Genomic DNA, 10887 nt, shown 5'->3' on the forward strand with positions numbered 1-10887 from the left:
TAAACTTAATTTTAGTGACCAGAGCCAGGCGGCTGCTGCTAAAGCAAATAAAATAATGGGATGTATCAAGAGAGGAATAGATTCTCATGATAAAGACATAGTTCTGCCCTTATACAAATCCCTGTTCAGACCACACATGGAATATTGTGTACAGTTTTGGGCACCAGTATATAAAAAGGATATAGTAGAGCTGGAACGGGTGCAGAGGAGAGCAACCAGGATTATTAGGGGAATGGGGGGACTAGAATACAATGACAGATTACAAAATTTGGGATTATTCAGTTTAGAAAAAAGACGACTGAGGGGAGACCTCATTACAATGTACAAATACCTGAACGGACAGTACAAGGATCTCTCCAAAGATCTTTTTATACCTAGGCCTGTGACCAGGACAAGGGGGCATCCTCTACGCCTAGAGGAGAGGCGATTCTACCATCAACATAGACAAAGGTTCTTTACTGTAAGAGCAGTGAGACTATGGAACTCTCTGCCGCAGGAGGTTGTTATGGCCGACTCTATGTACATGTTCAAGAGAGGCCTGGATGACTTTCTGGAGAGAAAAAATATCACGGGTTATGGGGATAAAACATTTATTTAATTCTTGAAGGTTGGACTTGATGGACTTGCGTCTCCTTCCAGCCTTATATACTATGATACTATGATACTATGTGGACTTGGGACCAGCGGCCATCTTCTGTTCTGCGACGGACCGCACGGAGGAAATTAACGGACTGATTAAAGGGCCGAAGCATTTTAATTCTTCATTACAGCCCATTGGGGCTCACAATCGAATCAACCTACCAGTATGTTTTGAAGTGTGGGAGGAAACCGGAGGACCTGGATGGAACCCATACATACAAACTCTTTGCAGATGTTGGCCTTGAAATTAGAACCCCGGCCAGGGGCGGACTGGGAATTTAAAGTGGCCCTGGAAAAACTGTAAAAGTGGGCCCATTCTGCGGGCGGGGTCAAAACAAGTAGGCGTGGCCTTGTGATGTGGGTGGAGTTACTAAACTCCATAAAAACTGTTTATAGATGGTCTAAATCAACATGTACAAAAACATACTAGAGTACCTTCTCCGATAAACAAAAATGTAACTACTATAATACTAAAATATAGTAAAATATATTGTAATACTGCCCCCTATGTACATGAATATAACTACTATAATACTGCTCCCCTCTGTACAAAAATATAAATACTACCGTATAATACTGCTCCCCTCTGTACAAGAATATAACTACTATAATACTGCCCCACTCTGTACAAGAATATACCTACTATGATACTGCCCCCTATGTACAAGAATATAACTACTATCATACTGCCCCTATGTACAAGAATATAACTGCTATAATACTGCCCCCTATGTACAAGGATACAACTACTATAATACTGCCCCCTATGTACAAGAATATAACTACTATAATACTGCCCCCTATGTACAAGAATATAACTACTATAATACTGCCCCCTATGTACAAGAATATACCTACTATAATACTGCCCCCTATGTACAAGAATATAACTACTATAACACTACCCCCTATGTACAAGAATATAACTACTATAATACTGTTCCCTTATGTACAAGAATATAACTACTATAATACTGTCCCCTATGTACAAGAACATAACTACTATCATACTGCCCCCTATGTACAAGAATATAACTACTATAATACTGCCCCCTATGTACAGGAATATAACTACTATAATACTGCTCTCTATGTACAAGAATATAACTATTATAATACTGCCCCCATGTACAAGAATATAACTACTACAATACTGCCCCCTATGTGCAATAATATAACTACTATAATACTGCCTCCTATGTACAAGAATATAACTACTATAATACTGCGTCCCTATGTACAGGAATATAGCTACTATTACTAGTAGCCAGCCCCCCCCCCCCAGTATACAGCCAGCCCACTGTAGTATATAGCAAGCCAAGCCCCCCTTGTATAGTCAGTCTGTTCAGTAAATAGCCAGCCAGCCCCCCAGTATATAGCCAGCCAGCCCCTGCCCCCGTGTATATAGCCAGACAGCCCCTGCCCCCGTGTATATAGCCAGACAGCCCCTGCCCCAGTATATATAGTCAGACAACCCCTGCCCCAGTATATACCGCCAGCCAGTCGATCACCCCTCTATACAGCCAGCCAGCCAGTCGCCCCTCTATACAGCCAGCCCAGTACATAAAAATAAAAACAAATGAAACTCACCTTTCCGACACTCTGGCGCTGTGCCTCTACTTGATCCAGTCCGGCCGCGGTGACAGTTCTGTACGCGCCGGTGTTCCACAGACCATGACGTCAGCTGCTTCCCGACGTCATGGTCTGTGCAACGCCGACGGGTACGTTGTTGTCACCGCGGCCGGACTAAATCAAGTAGAGTAGCATCGGAAAGGTGAGTTTCATTAGTTTTTATTTTTTCACCGGCCCCACCAGCACAGGACCGGCCTCGGACCGGCCCTAAACCAATCGAACGGTGGGTCATAAGACTGCAAGGCTGTAGTCCTAACCACTGAGCCACTGTGGTGCCCTGCAGTACAGGGATTTGGAACATGGTGTATCTCCCAAAGAGTGGTACCTTGCATGCAGGAACTAACTAGGAGAAGCAGGGACCCATAGCAGGCTTCTGAATGGGGCCCCCTTTCCCAACGTACTGCAGAACAGGCAATACACCACATTCCAAATGATTATGCTAATGATTTTTATCTCTGATTTTCCTAAATGGTTGATGCAAACAATAGTCAGCATAATAAAAGTCATCACCCGTTAGAGTACAAATTGAACAAACTTCCAAATGATAACAGTATATTCTTCAAAATAAAAAAAACGGTTCCAAATTATTAACCCCTTAACGCTCAGCGTCCGATATATCGGACACTGAGCGCGGTGACTTAGAGCCGCTTTCGGGGAGCGCCGATCGTTGCTGTAGAAACTCTGGGGTCCGATCTGGACCCTGGAGTTACTTGCAAGAACTGCCAGTAAGATAGCGTCTGTGACGTCATCTTACTGGCAGAGTGCCAGCCTATGCATGTGCATAGGCTGACACTGCTAATACCCTGCAATACATGAGTATTGCAGGATATTATCATGAACAAGCAATCAGATGATTGCTTGTTCATGTCCCATGGTGGAAAAAGTAAAAAAGTGAAGAAAAAAAAAAAGGTTATTCAATAAAAAATAACGTTAGAAATCAATAAAAATGCCCATAAGCCCCAAAACATATAAAGAGACATATAACGCAAAAAAAAGTCTAAATCATAACACAAACCCCACACAGGCACACCGTGTCTGTAACAACCCGTAGAATTAAAGTAAATCATTATTGAACCCGCACGATAAACGCAGTAAAAAAAAACTGTTATAAACCCTCCAAAAATTATGAGTTTTACCTATTCAATCCCACAAAAATTGAAATAAAAAGTCCTCAAAAAACATATGTACTCCAGAATGATACTGGTGCAAAGTACAACATCTCCCGCAAAAAACGAGCCATCAACCAGCTCTGTAGCCAAAAAAGTAACAATGTTATGCCACTTGGAAGTTGGCAATGCAAAATTTATAGATTTTTTCCCACATTAGGGTTTTATTTGACAAATTTAGTAAAACGTAAGAAAAAATATTCATGTCTGGTATCCCTGTAATCGTATCGACCCGTAAAATAAAGATAACATGATTATAAGGCTATACGGTGAACACGGGAAAAAAAGTAAAAAATCCAGTACAGAATTGATGCTTTTCTACTCCTTCACATGGCCCCAATAATGAAAAAACTAAAATTTTATAGCCTACAAAAGGGGCCAATGAGGAAACTAAAATGGCAGCTGCAGGGCGCTCCTTCCCTTCTGCGCCTCGCTGTGCACCCACAAAACAAGTAACGGACACATGTGGGGGTCTCTGTACTAAGGAGAAATTGTAGAACAATTTGTATGGTGGGTTTTCTCTTTTTATGTTTTGGAAATGTGTAAATTTTAGGGCTAAATGAACGTATAACCGACAACATTTGACAATTCTAAATTTCACCTCCATTTTGATTCAATTGCTATGAAGATCTCAAGGGGTTAACAATCTTCCTAAAAGCTGTGTCTGATAGTTTGAGGTGTGCAGATTTGAAAATGGGTTGGTTATATAGGGGGGTTTTGATGCTAAATATGTAAAATTTCATTCAAAACTGTATTTATCCCCTAAATAGTCAATCCTGAAAATCCAAAAAATTTGATTTGTAAGCCGTGTGAAGTCAAAATAAATTATCCAAACATTTCAAAAATTATGAAAATGTAAAGTAGACATATGGGAAATATAATTCAGCAAGTTATTTAGGTGGTAAATCGATCTGCATGAAAACGCAATGACTTCGAATTTCGAAAATGGCAAATTTTTCAAAAAACTAACTTTTTTTTTGTAAATAAACACAAAACTTATCAGCCAAAATTTACCACTAAAATGACGTACAACATGTGGGGAAAAAACAATCTCAGAATCACTTTGATAAGTAACAGTGTTCAAAAGTTATAACCATATAAAGCGACGCATGTCAGAATACAAAAAATGGGGCTGAGACTTAAGCTGTAAAATGGCTGCGTCCTTAAGGGGTTAAGCACAGAAGTGTTTCAAAACATTTGAAGCTGCTGGTGCTGGTGATCAAGGTGTAGGATCCTTCAAAGACTTGCTGTGGTAAACCTACTATTTGGCCACCCCTAACCAGTGCTCACAAGCAGAAACTGCACAATTAGAAAAACTTCCAGAAACTGCATAAAATCACAGCTCACCATTCCAAAGCTTATTTTAATAAACGTGGGTTGCCTTTGGGTTTGAACTGTGCCCGGAGCAGCAGTAGCCCTGTGCCGATCAGAGGTCGCACTAACATTTTTCTAGAAGGGTAAAAATACTCTCTTTTTTGAGGAGTATTTTTAGCCGAGGAGGAGTATGAAAATTTTGTTAATACACATACACACATATATATACACACACATATATATTATATGATTCATAGCCGTATAAAATTTTTATACAAAAAAAAATAATCTCAGTCAGTATCTTCTGTGCTACACGCTCGACACGCACACACAGAACACTGCACACACTTCCACAGCACACAGAACACTACACACAGCTCACAGAACACTACACACACAGAGCACACAGAAGACTGCAAACACAGAACACTACACACAGCTCACAGAACACTATACACACACAGAACACTACACACAGCTCACAGAACACTATACACACACAGAACACTGCACACACAGCACACAGAACACTGGACACACACACAGAGCACACAGAACTCTGCACACACAGCACAGAGCACACAGAGCTCTGTACACACAGCACACAGAAGACTGCACACACAGAACACTGCACACACTCATATAGCATACAGAACACTCCACACAGCTCACAGAACACTACAAACACACACACACCGCACACAGAGCACACAGAAGACTGCACACACAGAACACTACACACAGCTCACAGAACACTACACACACAGAGCATACAGAACACTACACACAACACACAGAGCACACATAAGACCGCACACACAGCACACAGAACACTGCATACACACAGAGCACACAGAACTCTGCACACACAGCACAGAGCACACAGAACTCTGCACACACAGCACACAGAAGACTGCACACGCTCCCACAGCACACACACACAAAGCACACAGAACACTGCACTCACTCCCACAGCACACAGAACACTGCACACAGCTCACTACACACAGCACACACAGCTCACAGAACACTGCACATACAGCACACACACACACACACACAGAGCAAACAGAATACTGCACACACAGAACACTGCACCCACAGCACACTGCACACACACACACAGAGCAAACAGAACACTGCACACACTCACATAGCATACAGAACACTGCACACACTCACATAGCATACAGAACACTGCACACACAGCGCACTGCACACACACACAGAAAACAGAACACTGCACACAGAGAACACTGCACACACTCCCACAGCACACTGCACACACAGCACACAGAACATTGCACACAGCTCACAGAACACTACACACACAGAGCACACAGAAGACTGCACACACGGCACACAGAAGAGTGCACACACAGAAGACTGCACACACAGCACACAGAACATTGCACACACACACAGAGCAAACAGAACACTGTGCACACAGAACACTGCACACACTCACATAGCATACAGAACACTGCACACACACACAGAGCAAACAGAACACTGCACACACAGAACAATGCACACACTCACATAGCATACAGAACACTTCACATACAGCACACAGAACACTGCACACATATCACATAGAACACTGCACACACACACACACACACACAGAACACTCCCTGCTCACAGCTGATTACCTCATAGCTCACTGCTCCAGCATGTAGTCATGTGTTGCCAGGAGCTCTAACTAATGAAGTAACAAAACATATCTCATATCTCATACTTATCTCTCCCTCAGCTTTCCCTACACTTGTATACAAACAAATAACAAATAATCCACACAGATACATCCTGCAGAGCGATCACAGCCCCCCTCCCTCATTCACCTCACACTCCACAGCAGGAAATGGCAGGAGAGAATCTCCAAGTCTTCAAGCTGTGCCATCGTGTGCTTTGCTGTAGTTATACTTAGATAGATGAATGACTAGATAGATAATCATGTTTGCAGAACCCGCCGGCATAGTGTCGGGCCACAACTCCATTTTTTCCCACATTGCAATTCTTTTGGATATAGTTCTGGGCAATTACGGAAGACAAATTAAATCATACGTACGTGACACCTCTGGCACCGACTGCTATTGGTTTCTTTTGATGTGGTCTCCTTATACACGTCCATAGACCACACCAGAGGGCTAAGAGCAGTAAAAAATTGCTTACAACAGACGAAATATTCCCACGAGACGGTGACATTTTTTGTAGACTTGTTACATTTGATTCTACACAATAATTATTTCCTATTTGGCAAAGAGTTCTTTACTCAACTAAAGGGTGGGGCCATGGGGGCAAACATGACCCCCAATTATGCCAATATTATGATGGCAGCCCTGGCGGAGGAGTTTGTCTATGTGTCCCACCACTATCGATTTATCAGGGAGTGGTGGCGATATATAGATGATATCTTCCTCCTGTGGACCGGCACAATTGAGGATCTTTCACAGTTCCACCTTCATCTTAATATAATTGATGATGACATCAAGTTTACGGTTGTACATTCTGCGGAATCCATTCAATTCTTAGATGTTACTGTATTCTATCAGGAACGAGCACTCCATACTGATTTATACGTTAAGTCCACTGACAGAAATACCTTATTAAGATATGACAGTTCACACCCTCGCCATGATGAAATCACTGCCATTGAGACAGTTTCTCTGAATCAAGAGAATTTCTAGTGATACACAGACGTACAACCACAATAAGATTAAAATGTTCAAAAAATTCGCAGAGAGGGGTTACCCTAAAAAAATTCCTAGATAAAAATATATCATTAGCTGACAGCTATGATAGAAAGGACTTACTTAGACCAAAAGAAAGAACAGTGAGCCTGAACAGAAACCCATTTATTTCTTCTTTTTCTGATAAGAGTGACCAAATATCCTCTATTTTAAAAAAAACATTGGAACATACTCACCAGAGAACCGACTGGAGTCCCTGAATTTTGCAAGCCCCCCCCCCCCTTTTTCCTACAAAAGAGCTTCAAACATTGGAGACCGCTTTGTAAAATCTGATGTAGGATCTTTAGGGACCCTCATACAGAGGGGCCTAACAGGTACCACCCGTACCAGCAGTTTCCCCTGTAGATCCTGCATAAATTGCACATCAATGTATAAGGACAAGACATTCATGCATGAGGGTAAAACATATAAAATGTGTCACTTCCTCACATGTAATAGTGACTTTGTGGGCCAATTTAATTACTTTATACTTCTGATAAATGTTCATTTGTCTCTGTAAATGAGTTGTATATCCCTGACATCTATGTAACCACCTATTTCTTTATCATATGTAGTTATTTCAGGAGAAACCCTGTTACAGTATGTCCAATTAATTTTGGTTCTTTCTATCTTTACAGATCATGATATCCTTTTTAATGACCCCCATCGGATGGACCATCCACTTCACACGTCTCCTTTTATTGTAAACAATTTTTTATAAACATTTTTATAAACAATTTTTTTTGTAAAACAATTTTTCATTGATCAGTTCCCTGTAAAGTCCCCGGTCTTGTATATGAAACTTTGTGAGGTGGGATTATTAACCCTTTCTGGCGATTACGTGTTTCTTGGTGGTAGGTACAATAAACCCTGGGAGCTGCATGCCTGTCACTTGACGGACGTTGCACCGAGCGGGTAGTACCAGGCATATTGTGATTCCTGCTCTGCACGGGTTCCACACAGTTGCACACCTATATAACACACGCCGGCGACAACAGTATTATTATACTTACCTCTTAGCTCCGATCGCTTGTATCGTGGGAACAGGGCAGCCCGACCTTAAGATGGCCACAGATCATGAGATACATCTAATATGCCTGAGCAGTCAAGGCCGCCTCGCTCCGTGAGGTCACTTCCGGTTCTGTGGAATGCAAACTAGCTGTTTCCGGCTCAACATGTAATGACAGCGTACGCCTCTAGATAGCCTCGGGTAAACAAACTAAATTCATGAATGAATGTTTGGAGACGTGGATTGGGTTGTGAAGCCGATGGGTGGATCCTGTTTTAAAAAGAAACCACTATGTCACTTTATACTGTTGTCACTGCAAATTTCATTGCACAATGTACCTAGACACTTTATGATCTTCACAAGAATGATATTACGAAGTATTGCAATGTATTTTTTTCTTGTTCTATCATGTATTTGTTCACTTTACCACTGACCAATCAGTGAATGGTTTGGTCTTTAAATAATTGGATACCTGACACACATGTTATGCTTGAGAAAGGTGTAAACTCACACCGAAACGTCGCGGTTCATGGAATAAAGGTTCACCCCCTTTCAACATTACTTGGAGTGCTGCCTCTTCACTTTGATATATTTGGGATTCTCCGCCAAGGAATCACCGGCTACTGCACTCACTGTTTCAGCTGTGCTGCTCGGGACTCTCCCTTGTTTGGGAAGTTCTGGCCCTTATATTTATTTTTAGGGAGAAGACTGCATCAGAACTGTCTCTAATTTTATTAATTAGGGGACGATCTCTATAATCATTCATTGGGGGCATTGTATGGATGTTATAGGTGTTATACAAGTTATATTCCTGTACATAGGGGGCAGTATTATAGTCTTGTACATAGGGGGCAGGATTATATTCTTGTACCTAGGGGCACTATTATAATAGTTACATTCTTGTGCATAGGGGGCGGTATTATAGTAGTTACATTCTTGTACATAAGGAGCAGTATTATAGTACTAATACCCTTGTACATAGGGGGCAGTATTATAGTAGTTATATTTTTGTACATGGGGCAGTATTATAGTAGTTATATTCTTGTACAAGGAAGTACATGCTGGAACAATGAATGGTATGATGGTAATTGCTATTGAGCAAGTAGCTCGCCCCAATAGAGACGGTGACTGGAGAAAGTTGCTTTTATACAGAGAAGCCTTCTGGATTTTAAGTTTGGATACCCGTTTTCCAAAGGGGCTCAACTATAAACAGGATTTGTTGTATTTCTATTAGAAATGGATAGATAGAAGTTTCTTTGTTCCATATTATAATTACAACAACACGTCAGAGAGCATCGTACACTCCTTCTAATGGGCTTGTTATTCACACAACGAAAACCCGCCACACTGCAGTGAGTTCATTACTATTTAAACTTCATGCAGGTCTCAGCAGGTTAGGTATATGCTTCTCAATTTTGTTCCTATACTAATCCTTAGCTTCTTTGACCTTCTAAACCAATTTCAAAAGTCTCAGTATCGCCCTGTTTGAATGCCAGTTTCTTCTTATTTAATAATGACTTATCCATGGTTTGTTATTGGGAAATATTAGTATCTTTTTAGTCAGTACTATACTAGGCACACAAAGGTTAAGATAGCCAGTTATGGTTTCAATGACTGAACCCAAGTTTTCATCCAAGTCACTGCACAATGAATTCCAATGTGTGAATTCATAGAGCGGTATTTCGGCTGAAGTAACATTAAACAATAATTGGACTTGTCTAACGGTAGAAACATTACGCATCTGTAGGCATATGGAATATTGGCATACAACAAATTAAGAATCTTATCGCCCCTAGTTGGACGGGGGACATATTGCTTGAACATAGGAAACAAGTTACATCCACTGTCCTGATTAAAATCACAAGTAATTTTTACTAATGCATCGTCATAACGATTTTGAAACTTTGCAACTTCATGCAGTACATTATGCAGTAAGTTGCAAGATACATTTAGATTGGCCGAAGGTGGGATATAGGTTAACACCATAATAACAGCTTGGAATTCCTTTGGAAGGTAGTGTAGTCGCAGTGTAGTAGCAGTAGTGCTGCCTGGTCATTTGCCCACCAACCATCATTTATATATACCATGAGACCTCCACCCTTTTTCTTCCCCCTAAGTAAGAATTGTGTAGGGCACGTTGTAATCTCTACATACATACCCTTTCTGCTTCTCTGCAATAACACTTTATAGAAAAGCTTTCTTCTATGTGGAGGGTTAATCATTGTTGTTTAGGATTCAGTTATGAGCATCATAGAAATAGGAAATGGGGTGCCTCAGCACCGAGAAGCTCAAGTGCATACAGACAAAAACAGACATTTGGTATATGAAGGTATATGTGGAAGCATTGGAAAGTGCTCTGCACCAGGTGAGCCAGCCTAGCACTGCACACGAGTCA

Source organism: Engystomops pustulosus, chromosome 1, assembly GCF_040894005.1.
Source record: "Engystomops pustulosus chromosome 1, aEngPut4.maternal, whole genome shotgun sequence".
NCBI lineage: Eukaryota > Metazoa > Chordata > Amphibia > Anura > Leptodactylidae > Engystomops > Engystomops pustulosus.